The 16142-nt window shown below is 43.9% G+C and overlaps 1 long non-coding RNA gene across 1 annotated transcript; it reads right to left on the bottom strand.

Moving 5' to 3' along the window:
- Positions 1-1026: 1026 nt before the first annotated feature.
- LOC119139230 lies at positions 1027-11690 on the bottom strand. Its single transcript, XR_005101330.1, has 3 exons — positions 11679-11690; positions 4923-4928; positions 1027-1118 (listed from the first exon to the last, which is right to left on the bottom strand). It is a non-coding gene; the product is annotated as an uncharacterized LOC119139230 (long non-coding RNA).
- Between the last annotated feature and the right edge of the window lie 4452 nt (positions 11691-16142).

Genomic DNA, 16142 nt, shown 5'->3' with positions numbered 1-16142 from the left:
TCTGAGAAGGCTCGTCATTAGAAAACGGAAAAAGATTTACCCGCCACCCGCGGCGCTCGTTAAAAACACGGCGATCAAATATGGTCAAAATCCTTTTGAAGTCAGGAAACGACTTGTGATGACACGGCGCCTGTGCGCAAGAAATAATGACATTCAAAAAAATCATCAAAATCTGACAGCGACCGCGTCTTTACTTTAATCTCGCTGTTGTATGAAACTAATCAATAAACATTTGGATTCACGACATCACACTTATGTCGCCTAATAAAATTTACATCATGATCGAGGCGTGTTTGGAAATGCTTACACCTGTCTAATGTTTTAACAAAGTCGGATGGAGTCGGCGTTGCTCTCCAGCTTAGCCTCTTGATGCCGCCTCCATGACTGCATTGACCTCCGGCATTGTGAGGAACACGCGAACGCCAACGAGTCACTCAGTGGGGGTCGCGGCCCTGACTGCTGCTAATAACTAACAGCGGCTCCTCCAAAGAGAGTGAAAAAATGCAACAGAAACTGCCGTGTGTATTTTTGTGCTATTATAAAAAATAAATGAAAAAAGGCAAGAATGCACTTTTTGTCCTTTACAAAAGAAACAAGACAAAAAGAAGTGTATTTTTCTTCTCCTGCGGCACAAATGTAGCTTTTCCTTTACCTTTATGGCTGCTGGGAAAAAGTGAAGCGAGTGAGATAGCTCGATGGAACAAAACAATTCGATCAATCTTTCCGCATTGTAACATTTTTATTTTTATATTCGTACCATTTGTTTTGGGATTTTCCTAATGCTCTGCGCAAATAAATCATGACATGAGCTAGGGTGACCAGACGTTCTTTTTTTCCCAGACGTGTCCTACTTTTGAGCCCTAAAATAATGTCCGGGGGGAATTTCAAAATCGTCCGGGATTTTGTTGGACTGCCTCAAACATAATACATGTACATTGTCATTCCGTTCCATTTCACTCAATTCCAGGTTTTTCTGTATCATTCACAAATAAGTCACGCCCTTCTCCTCAAATCGAGTCCGAGTGTTTACAAGCTATGCCGAAATGAAAATGCACGTTCACGGAGGAATTGAATAAAAAAATTCCCGTGCTTTCGCCAGGGTCGTGATCCTTATGAAGCTGAGTGCTTGACATGCAAGGCAGGCACTTATGTGTCTGTGGCAAATAAAGGTGCCAACGCACCCCGCAAGAGGAGGACTGAAGAGGAGCCATTTTTTATTTTTCTTCAAATGCTGCATCGATGGCCGCATTTCTTTTGTCTTTTTTTACCACTATAAAACTCGAAAATGTGAGTGTACACATATGGTTTTGTTATTGTACCGTATTTTCCGGACTATAAGGCGCACCTAAAAACCTAAAATTTTCTCAAAAGCCGACAGTGCGCCTTATAGTCCGGTGCGCCTTATATATGGACCAAATTCCTAAATTTAAACTGGCCCGAAGCATCGTGTCATGAAATCAATCATAAGTGGCCCGCTGAAGACTATGAATCATGAATCAAAAAGACTATGGATCATTATTTTGCGATTATAAAGTAACTTGTTGAGTCTGAAGTTGAAATAAAAAAGATAAAATGGAGAATGATTTGATTTGGATCTGAAATGATGCATTAATGGTGCGCCTTATATAAGGACAAAATTTTAAAATGGGCCATTCATTATAGTCCGGTGCGCCTTATAGTCCGGAAAATACGGTACTATATATGTTGTTTTGTGTTATTCGGGCCAATAAATGCAATTGCTATACAGACACCATGTCATTTGTGTCATAACATATGACATAAATGACCAGCCCCAAAAAATACCCCCCCCCCAAAATAATGCCCCCCCCCCCCAAAAAAAAGGCGTCCTCTTTTTCAGAAACCCAACTCTGGTCACCTTACATAAGCAGGACGTTGTGTACATGAATCAAACCATTTTACAAATTGTGTTTGTTTGGCCTTGACGCTGCGAGATATTCTTAGCCGTGCATAATAAGGAAAGGAAAAGGGAGCGCCTCGCAAGCACGTTTTGTTCAGTTTCAAGTCAAACGGTGGCTTAAACCAGGCCTCACCGTTGCGTGCTTGCAGAATGTGCGCGCTCATTAGCATACCGCGCAAATACTAATTGACGGCTGATGAGAAAAGTCTGATAAGAACATGGCACTTTTGACATTTATGTTGTCGATTAATGAGGCTAAAATTAAAAAAAGGTCCCGCGTTGGCTCAACGGCAAGCATAATTAGCTGAACCCCGTTCATATTGGAGCTAGTGCTGTTAGCATGATGGAAAGCGATTGTGTGAGTACATTTTCTCTCGTGTCAGACCTCCTCTTCTCTTTCAGTCGACTTTTCCCCACATCTCCCCTTTTAATCAGCCGACTCTCAAGGGTTCCCACGCTGCATAGTCGAGCAAATACGTTTGCAAAAATAACTGCACGCAGTAGGGAGGATGATGATGATGATGATGATGGTGGTGAGGAGGAAGCCACAGCAGACACTAAATAAAAATAATCAGCAACCAGTCTTGCTCAGAGAAGCTTTGTCACAACAGAACAGGAGGCTGGAAAACAAATGTCCAGCAAGCCCAGCTAACAACGCAGGATAGTTAAAAAAAAAAAAAAACATGATGTGAAAAACATGTATTGGATGGAAATGTAATGAAGTGTCACCCCGAGTAATAGCGTGAGGTCAATCAGTGCCACTTTTCTCAACCGCCTCCTCCTTTCTCTGCAGCATCTTGCCTTCACCCTTGTTGCCGTGGCGACACGCAAAAGGAGCAAGCGGTGCTAATTCGCCAAAGACGCACTCGTCCACACAGTCAGCGAGCGACCCCCCCCCGTTTTTTTCCCTCTTGTGACCCCCTTTTCTGAGTGGCTTGACTTTCTTGTGCTGCCCACCTTGGCAGGCAGCTGGCTTGTCTTCACATCAGAGTTTGGCCAGCGGCTGCAGCCTGCTGCCGCCGTCTCCGAGTGGCTGCGGGAGATAAGGCGGCCGCGGGGACCTTCTCCGCTCCGGCCGCTCGGCCTTTGATGACGCGGACGATGTTTGCCGTCGTGCGCCTGGGCGACTCGATAATGCCGTGCAAGACTGGTCGCCGTGTCGCCTGTGAAGAACATCACACTGCCAATTAGTCAGCTTTTAAAAAAACGAAGACTATTGCTGTTTAATCAAGCTGCCTGTTTCTCATCCAGTTGACACTCATTCACGCAATAACAATAACACTCGACATCTCGCTCGGGTCCCCACGCCACACTTATCTGACAGAACCAGTGGACTGCAAAAATATATTTTCTTAAGAGTGTTTTTTTTTTTTTTCACATGTTAAAAGTAGTAATCTTACAACAGTAAGGCTGTATTTTTACATCAATCTTTAAAGTTGTTTTTTTGTAGTTACCAGAATAGTATTTGAGAGTGGAAAATTAAGCATAAAGCCAATTTGTGGAGGTAAAAAGTCAGTAAAAACTGCAAAATAAAACACTCTGTATTGTCTTGTTAATCAATAAAAAGAAGTGATTGACGAGTTGAATACTTTTTTTAATCTTAGTCTTTATTTCCATGTAAAAAAATGCCATCTGCCAAGAATAAATTGCCCTTTTTCCAAGCAAACAAGTCCTAATCTTTTTTTCTTTTGAAAAAAAAAAAAAAAAGGCAATCAAGTAGCCTGCAACCTCGTTTGGAGCCACAACAACACGAACAATAACAGCCGCCGCCATCTTGCTAGTCCCAGAGGCCTGTCTGCCCGCCGCCGCGCTTATCTGACAGCAGCAGGGCCCGCCCCTTCGGACCCTCACGTTGAGTGCTGACCACAAAGGAGGGGAGGGGGGGCGGCCGGCGACGGATCCCGAAGGAAAAGTCGACTACCATCGTGTTGCGCCGATTCTAAACCTCCTGTCAGAGTTTCCCAGTTTTCCCTTTTTCCCACCTGGCACATTTAAGTTCCAAGGGGTCAAAGTCCAAATTTCCTAGACCATCTCATTATCTACGTGCGGGAATCCGTATGGGCACCTCACTGCTGGAACGTCTCGACTTTTGTTCTTCGTTTGTCCCCGACACAGCTTCTCCATCTGTCCGACTTTTTTTTTTCATGATTTTACTCGTCACCCAGCTCGTACTTTGACTTTTTCCGAGCGTCCCGCTATAGCAAATGTCAATGTAAGCTCCAGCAGCGATTCCATTTACTGTAAGAGATTCTTCCAGGGGGCCGATGGGCTTTTAGAGTAGCGGTATTACCATTTCTTCTTAAAAGCATCTTGCCACGGGCGTCTGATGCCCGTGGCTATTTTGCCCTGTGGGGAGCTTTTTTTTTTTTTTTTCCCCCTTCTCTCTCTCCTCTTTCTCCCTTTTGCCAATCCCACACCTGCTTCTTATTCCTCCGTAAAAGGTCGCCGCCAATTCCTCCCGGCCGGCGCTACAACGTGCGAACGAGCCCGGTCTTGCCGGCCTAATTATCCCAACGCGGGCAGGCATGTCCAGGCGTACGTGCGTTTTCCTTAATTGGTGTTCACCGGAATGGTGCAAGAAAATACCATGAATAGAAGTAAAAGAGTACATGAAACTTTTTTTTTTTTTATATGACCGTGACAAAAAACACCAAACCAAGGTAGGACTGAATATCCACCAAAATGGGGAAGCAAGTGATGGCAGCTGAAGATCAAGATCCTGAAAGAGGCCGTTGACACTCTCTGGCCTAAAACGGGAAAAAAGTTTCACATAGTGGACTTTTCACACAACGCTGAAGCATCCCCGTCGCTTTTGCTTTCTCATTAAGACACAATCCGCACACCTCCAATCACTTTGACGGGCGACTTTGACCTTTTTTTTTTTTTTTTACCAATCTGTATTTTCCCGAAATGTCAACCGCGGTTACGAATGTCGAGATGCACGTCGAAATTTATTTGACATCACGGCGGACGGTCGAGGCGACGGAGAAGGTGTTATAAAAACATAAATCTAATAAAATAATGTGTCACACCCGCACGGAAGGAAACCTAACCTGACGGCAAACTTATATTTTTCCACGTCAAGTTGACATTTATTTAAAATGCAATTTAGGAAAGCGAGCGGCGACGCCGTCACGTCACTAATGAAGGAAGCCGGTTAGCGACCGAAAAACGAGCACGTGTCAGGCGCACTTTTTGACATGTGCTCAATCAATGTCAGAGAGTACCTGATGCACAAACACACACAAACACACACACACTCGAGGACGTATAATAGGATTGTCATTGCCAAAGTGGGTATTGGCTCACACTCAATATCATAATCACTATTCCAGCTTTCCTGGATTTCTAAACAATTTCCCAATGCGGAATCCCATGACAGGAACGACACATTTTACGCGAGAAAAAAAATCTCTTGGCACACCACCAAACAAATGTCAGAAAATGGAATAATGGATTATCTCGTCTCAATTTAAAGTGGTCCCAAGTCTAATAGGTATGAGCTTCATGTCGGTCTGGCGTTAGCTTCGCTAAATGCTACTCTTAATGTTGTTTTTGGTTTTTAACTTTATCGATTGTATTTGCACATATTACAGGCAACAGAACGCGGAATTAAATTGCGGAATAGTTGGACGTTTTCTTAGCTCCCTGACACGTCTTGTTTCTGCACAGAGAGCTAAAGGCTAATCAAATTGCCTTTCAAGCTTTGCATCCCTAGACAAGCTGACAAATAATCGATGGCGGAACATCCCAATAACCAAAGATGATATCTGCGGAAATGCATTGCAACATTGCCAATGAATTGTAATATCATATGAGAGGAAAAGAGAATATAGAGCTCGAGTTCTCATATCTGATATGAGCTGGACTCGCACGACAAGCGTCAGAAGTAAAGGTCAGCATGCAGATTAGTTTGACGGACGGGCGGCGGATAAACATGCCAACATGAATGGATCCGCTAAGAGGAGAAGGCAAATCTACCCGGCGATGACGTTGTTAGCGCCCGATATTGTACATATATCTTATTAGTAATGGTACTTTGATTTAAGAGGTAATTGATTTAAGATTTAAGCTTGTACAATAAAGGCTATGACTATTTAGGTGCGAAGTCTGGTGCAAAATGATCACACCATCAAGCTCTATGTGGAATTGTACTTTCGAAACATCCCATTTTGAAATAAGGCTGTGACCTAACAAAATGTGGAATGAAAGAATACTTTGTATTGCTGCTGTGCTTTTTGGGGAATTTGCAAGCGCATTTCTTTCATGGTTTGCCCGCCGTGAAAGCGGCTTTAAGGTTAGCAAGCTGGCTAAGAAACCCACTAATGTGAGGAACCACACAAGAAAAGGTTAGCTTGCGAGAAGAATGACAGAAATGTCAGAAGTTGTTCTTGTTCAAATGTCAATATTTTTGCTACTGCAAAGAGGCCATCAGGACAGAACCTTTGCACTGTTTTTTTAAGTCGTCAACTTATGGCATTTTCAAACATCATTTCATTTATTCATCTTTTGTGCTTTAAATTCAGTATTTAAGGTGAAAATATTTCTCCCCTGTAAGGCTCAAACAGTAACAACACTAAACGCCGGTTGACGCGAATGAGCGGCTAACAAAGTCGTCACAGTGCATCATTGCAGGCAGCCAATCACATTAAGGCGCTAACCAGGAGAGGTGAGGGAACAGGTGAGGCGCGAAGCCATCAATTTGCCGGTGAAAATAAAAACGCCGGCTGAGCAGCTGAGGCTCGCCGGCGTGGAAACCCGCCAAAGACTGACAAAGAGTGGCAGCTGTCAAAGGCTGTCAGACGACGCCCACGCGCCGAAGCCACCTTCAACCTCGGCCGTCTCGCGACTATTTCGAGTGGCAATGAGGTGAAGGCCAGCCATTATTTGTTTACAACTTTTTTACGGAAAGTTTTAAGTATGGTCTCATTTGCGAGCCGCGTATTAGCCCAACGTTAGCTGGAAATCTGACAATATCAATCCAGTCTACTAGCCTGCCGCGAGTAGCCTTCATTCAATTCGATATTCTCTGGCTCATCTTTATTGGCTTGTTGAGGAAGGATGGATATTAGCGTAATTTTAGAAATCTAAGGTTATCGGTGTTTTCATCAAGCTTCAAAAAACATATGAAACAAAATATGTTTGAATTTGGAAATGATTATTTTGGTGGTTGTTGAAATGCAGTTTCATCTTTGAGAGTCCAGTTTCTTTTTTGAACGTGATGAATTTCGCAAAATACATATTTACTCTCATTATGTGCACTCGATGGTTCGACGCGAAGATGCTATGATTTTTCATTCCCGAGTGGCGTGTGAGAGGAAACGAGCGACACGTGGGCTCGGCCACATCTGCTGTATTGCCTTTCGATATTCTTTTCATCTCGCCTAAGTGGTGCATATAAATGCATGGCGCATTCAACTTTGAATTTACAGAACATTTGAATGATTGTGTTCACTGTTTTGTATTCTAAATCCAACATGGGCTTGTAGTAATAGAGTGTGATGAATGTGTCCATAAAGAATGATGAGTTGAAAGGTGATGTTATTAATAAGCATAATAAGCTAATTAAATGACACGGAGCTATATGGAAATGTGATTGAACTTTGGATAAGAAAACACACCTATTGAACTTGTGCTTCATCATGATACCTTTTTGTTCTTCTGAATACATAAGAACTAATTAACACTCCAGTGAAACAGATGAATGATTCAAATCCAATATTACAAAATCTCTTATGCAGATGAAGAATTGTTTGATAGGAAATTTAAGGCTGTTGAAAAGATCAAATCAGTTCTGAAACCTTAACTCTTAAAACCAAATCCTGGCATTTAAAACTTTAACCTGTGTTTGAAACCCTCCAACAGGATTGAAACCTTACGGCACCGTTAGGGAGACAGCCGTTCTGCCCGTAGCCTGGCGGACGGCACCAAGATGGTCCATCAACTGCGAGAATACCGCTTGAAAAGATGAGAGAACAGATGGCTAACAGAAGCTTAACATGATTAGCATCAGCGCGCCCGCTTTCCTTCAGGATTCTTCTTTGTGGTAAGAAACCGGCGGCGAAAAACACGAGCGCGGCTTCATTAGCGGACGGCCTCCAGGAAGCAAACATTACGCCAGATAACAGCCATTGTTGTTCCTGATGCTAATTGTGAGCCACGAGGCTCGGGGGCTTTCTTCGCTGGCTGTTAGATTTCCGATTTTTTAGCGGCAGCAAGCTCGTAATTGATTGCAGAGGTGAGATACAATTCGAGTGTTCTGATGTCAAGCCATGAAATGGAAACTTGAAACCCAAATTAGACATGAAAACTTTACTCTTATGTCAAAAACCATGGTGTGAAATCCTAATTCGAAAAAGACAACCCTAACCCTCATTTCAAACTCGAACCCCATCTTTACATTTCACGTGAACCCCTAATCCGGTCTTGAAATCCCCAAACTCCCGATGCTGCTGTTTGGACAGATGGTTTCACTGGCATCTTCTCCACGTTGTTGGTCGGTTGCAACATTTTACTCGTTGACGCCTCCCAGCGCTGAAACCCCCGCTGCGATTGGAGACGGTTTTTGACAGGAGTGGGTCTACCTCCTGTTTAGTTAGCGCCAGATATTAGCTAGCCAAACAATTGACGCCACCTGTCCCGTCCGGGCTATACTCGTTCTAGCTAGCGCAAGAGTCAGTCAAATCCCGCAAGACGTGAGAACAATTCACTTTTGACAAACTGAATTTCTCCCCAAAGTTTGACACAAATATTGGGTTTGCGTCTCGCCAGCGGAGAGCACCCGCTACGCTAACGACGTGGTAGCTCGACTATCTGCCAAAACAAAGTACATGACTGTGCTTTATTTTGAAGGTCTGAAAGTCCTGCTGTTTGCCTTCATGTCTCTCCTTTCAAGCCACACGAAGAGCAGCGTGAGGCGACCGCCTGGGAGTAAACTTTTGTCACCCATGGGACATAGGAAGTGTTGATTTCTACTTTGACGTGACAGCCCTTTTGTTGACGAGAGAAACGGTTGAATGATGTCTTCTCCTGCTGACAAACGCAATGACCCCCCCCCCGTCAGTGACAAGCGCCGCTATATTTATTCATTGTCGTAATTATTTTTATGCGACGTGGCCATCCAACATGTCGCTTTTGCCGCTTTCATCGGTTGTCAGCGCCACGCCGACGTGTCTCCTTTGAGCTGGAGCGCACGCTGTCGGACGTAAAGAAACCTTTGAAGGCCAGCGTCACTGGCGCGTCAGTGGTTTATTTACCATTGTGACAGAATTCTTCTGTGTCTTTGATTGGTTTTGTTTACTAAAGGTATGAGCTCAAAACAGTCTTTTATATGTCTTTTAGTATTTCCGTTTTAAACGATAGTAGACGTAAGCGGATGTAAATTGAAAAGCTCTTGGGAATGGAGCCTTATCAAAGAAATCCAAACAATCAGGTGTTCCTCATCCGTTAAGGCTTTCCGGAATTGTCACTCTTCAGAACATTGTGCTTGCGTCTCTTCTCGCATGGCCTCGCCCCGACTGGCTAACTGGCCGACGGCCAATCGATGGCGGGTCAGACTCGAGTCAACTGGCAGCCATGTGCTCCTCCTTAACTTCGCCATTGGTGCCTTAACCCTTCAGATGCCAAGCTGCCTTTCTGCCGCCTTCCCGCCATTGCTCTCGGTTCAACGCCTGACGCGCGATTGCAGCGTGAAGCTCGTTAGCGCTACATCGCGGGGGGGGGGGGGGGTGCGGGACGTTGCTCAGAGTAGGGATCAAGCTCCTAAAAGTCCTCTGATTACGATCCACTCTGTATAGAAATATTCATGTCAAAAAAGCAAAGATCACATGATAGGCAAGTCATGACGACGTTTTTCCATTGGGAGGTGGTTGTCTTCAACTACCGTATTTTCCGGACTATAAGGCGCACCTAAAAACCTAAAATTTTCTCAAAAGCCGACAGTGCGCCTTATAGTCCGGTGCGCCTTATATAGGGACCAAATTCCTAAATTTAAACTGGCCCGAAGCATTGTGTCATGAAATCAATCAGAAGTGGCCCGCTGAAGACTATGAATCATGAATCAAAAAGACTATGGATCATTATTTTGTGATTATAAAGTAATTTGTTGCGTCTGAAGTTGAAATAAAAAAGATAAAATGGAGAATGATTTGATTTGGATTACAAATCTGACATGATGCATTAATGGTGCGCCTTATAGCCCGGTGCGCCTTATATAAGGACAAAGTTTTAAAATGGGCCATTCATTGAAGGTGCGCCTTATAGTCCGGTGCGCCTTATAGTCCGGAAAATACGGTAACTCCGAGCCACGTTATGAAAAGTGCTTTCATATGACTCGTCATGGACGGAATCAATTTGAACTGCCATTGCGACAATGTGGCTCATTATGGAAGTTGCTCCTAAAACCCGTCAAGAGCTGCCAGTAATATAATTTTTTTCAGGAAGCCAAGCCTACCAAATGTCACGTTACTAAACGAAACTGGCTTCAGGGGCGGAACTTTCAAAACAATGGGCGAGATTCTTATTGAGTGATTCCTTTGCGTTCATCTTGCAGGCTCTGCGACAGGAAGACGATTTAAGCGTGAAATATGAAGTCTCTCCCACCTTCAGTTCAACGCTGATGAATAAACGGTTTATTCTCTGACAAATGACTTCCAGCAAAGATTCCCTCAAGGGAACGCAGACTCATTGGAGCTGACGTTGACATTTCTAATTAAGAACAGATACGCAGTAGTTTGATGCTCGTACGTTGCAACAAGGCTGCAACCCCCCCTGACTGACTACTTTCCCGTTGCACTTGTTTTGTGAAAATGAAAAATAAAAAAGCAACAAATAGAGTTGCTGGAAGATCAAAGTCAAGGAGTCATTAATAAGATGGAAGAGGCGTGCACGGCCGCCACTTTACTCCCATGTGACAGGAAATGAAAGCGCTTGAATATTCATCAGGCTCCTGCTGTTAATTGATGTCACCGTGACAGAGGAACTTCTCAAACTCTGCCACCTTGTCTCTGATTTTTCATTAAGTGTGGCCACCTTTTAATGTTGTATTTTTCGTAGACCATGTCCATATTCTCGATTCAATTCATCCGCAAGGATCCTTTGATGAATAACTCAACAAAGGGATGAGACAACACGGGACCGACTGCCGTCCAGGGCCCTTACTTCTATCGTTCACCCAGCCGAGGACCAAGTTACGAGTTTCTCTGTAGACCTTGTGAACCCTCATTTTAATCCGTCTGCCAATTCCTAAACTCACAACTAATCCTTGATTCTAACCACGAGTCCTAACCCTGTACTGCATACACTACTGTGAATCCTAAACCGTGACCCCCTGCCGTCCAGGGCCCTTCCTTCTATCGTTCACCCAGCCGAGGACCGAGTTACGAGTTTCTCTGTAGACCTTGTGAACCCTCTTAATCCGTCTGCCAATTCCTAAACTCACAACTAATCCTTGATTCTAACCACTAGTCCTAACCCTGTACTGCATACACTACTGTGAATCCTAAACCGTGACCCCTGAATCCATAGGTGTCAAAGTCAAGGCCTGGGGGCCCTAGCCCTAACCCCTAACCCTGTATTGCATACACTACTGTGTATCCTAAACCGTGACCCCCTAATCCATAGGTGTCAAAATCAAGGTCCGGGGGCCCTAGCCCTAACCCTAACCTTAACCCTAACCCTCAACTTCACCTGGACCTAATCCCAAACCCCAAACGTAACGTGTAAACACTAAAGTGGATTCTAAAGTGCAAGAAATATAGACTCAGTATTTATAACAAACAATTTGTTCAATGAACTCCTCCTACACAGCGGAGCACCATGATCTCCGTTTTGCCGGTTTCCGACCTAGCGCTCAACGTGTTCCGTCTCTATCCCTTCATGTACACACCGTGCTCCATTTTCTTTTCAAGTGTGATTTTTGTGAATAGCAAATGGTGTCTTGGATTGACCTTTTGTTTATTTTCAGTCTGATCTGATATGAATGATGAATGACACAATCCCAGCTAGTGATCTTACATAACGTTAATATTTAATATGGGGGAGAGGGGGGGGGGGGGGGGGGGTGTCATCTAATTGAAATGCTTACAAATGCCACATCCACTTCAGGCAAGTGACAATATGCAAATGGATGCCACCTGCCATTAAAATGCATTAAAGTGTCCAAACAAGAAGAAAATATGCATATGATTGAATTTTAAAAGATGTGCCATATGTTTCCAGAGTAGCACAACAACAGCTAGCCTTCAACAATTACACTGTGTACGCTCGCACAATGTACTCGCGACTACACAAGTGGACCGACGTGTCCTCGCCCGCATCATTCTGAGGCGCAGCTTCCCACCATTAGCCAGATGAATCTATTGGCGGGCGATTTGCATAAACACCTGTCAGTGCTTTGTCCCCCGCTGATATCTAATGAATTTCAAGCATTGAGCGCATCTTTGCAGCAATAGCACACCACTGCACCCACGCAGCACCACGACCCCGACGACACCGCATCCTCCCCTGACACCGAGGCGTACGTCTCGGGCTTATCTCTCTCTCTCCATTTTTTTTTCTCGCCTCTTCAGTTTAGTAGTGTCGATTTGTGATTGTTGATAATTTGCAAATTATTGCACAGATAGAAAAAGTATTGATTGTTTGGACGTTTCTATGATTGAGAGTATTTTGGCAAATGAGAGTTTGATTAGGTTCGTGGTCACGCTTCCTTTCCTTTGTCATGGTCGGTAAACTAGAAAGGAAAGTCAATTATTTGGGATGATATTCTCAGGGCGTTGCTAGCCTTTATTCTACAGGAATAAACACTTTTCATAATTTTTACTGCAAGCATCAATTATTTCCAAACAATACTTTCCTGAACTGAACATTATCCAAGGGATAAAATCGCAAAGCATCTTGGGGGATCGGCAACAGACTCCTGATGGCTGGAAATGGATATCAGCATTCTTGTTGTCTAATGATTAATGACACTCTGACTGTCCCGTTTTTCAGAGAACATGCTCTCTCTCTCTCTCTCTTTTTTTTTTTTTTTAATTCGTCTTGACGACAGCAGAGCCCGAGGTTTGATATGAGCTTTTTCCACTAAATCAATAAGTCATCATCATTAGCGCTAACAATAAGTATTGTTGACGTCACGTTTTGTGTGCAGGCGTTCTCGGGAGACGCTAGCTGCCTCCCAAGCCTCGCATAATGAGCAAAGGTCAGTGAAAGCATAACATTGCGCCTTGGCAGGGCGTTGAGAGGGGCTCATAGCTTTTACCTGCGACGAATCGACATCACAAGGTCAGTCTTGAAGGTGAAACTGGGTAGCGAGCCGCCGTCGCCATCACTCACCGAGACGCGGCGCAGAGGCCTTTGGTGCCGTCAATTATCATTCACCTGAATTATTTCCATGCTCGTTTTATGGAAATGAGAAATCCCCGGCGATTCGGATATAGCAACGCTTTCTTCACTTTGGTGTATATGAAAGCGCACCCGAGATATGACTGATAATTCAGTCGTTGCTCAATAAGCCATGCTGCAATCATATTTAATATTTCAGTGCAAGTGCTTTGATGTCAATAGTAGCGCATACCGCTAAGACACAGGTGTCAAACTCAAGGCCCGGGGACCAGATACGGCCCGCCACATCATTTTATGTGGCCAGCGAAGACAAACTTTGCATCAAATTCGTGTGTCATTACTCGAATTGCATGTTGTCTTCACTTTTAATATCTTTTTTTTTAAATATTTGACCAGTTTTTACTCATCTGATTTGAAAACGAGTTATTTGTCAGTTTGTTTTGTCGATTTTACTGTATATAATATGAGGTGCTCACACATTTATTTGGGTTGACAGTCATAATGGCCTTCTGAAAGAAGCTATGACTACAATGCGGCCCGCGAAAAAAACGAGTTTGACACCCCTGCTCTAAGACAAACAAAGGACAACGCAAAACCACCAAAGGGAAACAGGACCAGCGCCGCGAGACCTTTGAGGCACTCGGACAAGTTGCACTGCCCGCAGCCGACGGCCATCGGAAAAAGCAATGCATCGCCGTGACAGGCCGTGCTGTGACATCTGCCACGCGGCAGATGACGGCTGACAAAAATCATCTGCCACGTACGCCAGAGGTCCGATCAAACCAGACGCTTAAGGTTCCACCTCATATTTAAATTTGATTTACGCCCAATTAGTAATGCCACCGCTGCTCGGAAGTGACCTTCACAACACCACCGACGGCCAAATCACCTCAATAAGCTCATCAAGTAGTCAAAACAGGATTTGATCCAGAACACTGCACCAAATAAAATCCTAAAAAGATACTTCGAAATACGTTCCGTAGACTTGTACGCAACAAAACACAGAATCTTCCTCCCTCACCATCATAAATACTGTTCGCTGACCACTGTTGGCTTCGCGTCCACATTCGCTCGTCCGTCCCGTCGAGTTAACGCGCTCCGATAAAGATCCCGACCCGGCACCATCCATCAATAACATGCCGTGCGAGCGAGCCAATTTATTAAAAGTGTTGAGAGAGCCGAGCGAGGCGAGGTGAGTGTGTCACTTTGGCTGAGCTCAGTGATACATCAGCTGCCCCGTCGAAATAGCGCGCTCATTTACACCCGCGATCGCGCACAAATCCCTCAAAGTGTCTTTTGGGGAAACGCAGCGAGTAAACATTCCGGACATCTCAGCGCCTTCATTAACTTCAACCGCTTTGCTCCAACTCTTATTCCCGAGCGCCGTATTGATTTCCTATCCCCCAGGGGTTGTTGGCGGGAATCCCAGTGGGAGTGGGCAAGGGCAGAGGTAGCTAAAGTACTCAATGTCGGTACATTTATAAGTACTGTACTGATACTTGTGGACAAAAAAAAAAAGACTAGTACAAAATACTGATTAAATAGTGATAAATTACCGACTGAAATAAAAATACATGCATTTGACGTGTTGCCCGAGCTAATGTGAACTGACAAAAAATGAAAAAGAAAACTCAGCTTTTTCAGATTACAGGGAGAATTCCTTGACACCAAGAACGACTTGCGATTTATACGACAAGCCCACATATCCACTCAATGGATCTTTCTCGAAGCAAACAGAAAAGCATTTGTGAATAAGGCCTTGGATCACTGTGCAAGAACCTGAAATTTGGAGAAATCCATTCAGGTACAGTAATAGAGTGCTTGAACTTCATTACCACACACACACACACACACACTGAGTACAAGTTAGTTGAGGGATTGAGGGACTCTTGGTATTTTTGGAACGCCTGACTTCATGGCTAATGTGACGAAAAGCACTTAGAAGAGTTCCCAAGTCAAATAAACAAAGCATGAATTAGCATGTATTAATAATAATGTGTTAGCTGCGCTAACAAGGCCAAGCATTGCGAGTGGGCGCGCGTCCGCAAGGTGTTTATTAAAGTGATGATGATACACAAGTTCATTGTTATGAAGGTTGCATCTTGATTTATTTATTTATTTTGTAGGTTTGTTGAAATGTATATTCATAAGGAGCCCTGGCACTTGAAAGTAGCCTGACAGCAGGACCCTACCCCGGATTTGCGACCGTGCCAATTCACGTCCCCCAAGGACGTAGTCAAACAGTACACATAGAAAAAAACCTTTTGAAAAAAATAGAGTGTCACCTTCATGTTGGAACACTCTGCCATGGTTATGACACAATATTTGTTTATGGTATCATTGATGGAAACACTGAAGAAATTGTCTTGCCGTGTTTTCTGAAAAGTCAGGTAAATTTCACCCCAAAAAGCCAAATTACAGAGGAACAAAAATTGGACCTCAGACCAATTTGAAATGAATGCTAGGTATTGCTACAAAAAGGTGGACAACAGTGAAGGACCTAGGAACAAAACTAACTACACAAAAAAAACAAAAGCAACTGCTAATGTTGACACTGTGAAACCAGCAAGCGAGTGTGAGAAGCAGAAGCAGAAGCAAAACTCCTTCTTATATAAGCCAGTGGAATTGTCACCAGGTGTGGTAGATGAAGCCAGGTGCAATCAATGGATCCTGATTAGGTGTGAGAAAAATAATCACCATGAACAACAATCGACCTGAACAAAAAAAAACCTTGAAAAACGATCATCTCACACCTGCTCACGTAGAAAAAACAAGTTAGCGGGTTTTTAGTCACAGGCTTGTCTCAGATTGAGATTTGACGAACTGAATTTTGAAGGTAACTATTTACAACACAGGTGTCAAACTCAAGGCCCGGGGGCCAGAT

Source organism: Syngnathus acus, chromosome 20 (assembly GCF_901709675.1).
Source record: "Syngnathus acus chromosome 20, fSynAcu1.2, whole genome shotgun sequence".
Classification (NCBI taxonomy): domain Eukaryota; kingdom Metazoa; phylum Chordata; class Actinopteri; order Syngnathiformes; family Syngnathidae; genus Syngnathus; species Syngnathus acus.
The sequence above is the reverse complement of the archived record's forward strand: the minus strand, read 5'-3'. Positions and strand labels throughout refer to the sequence as shown.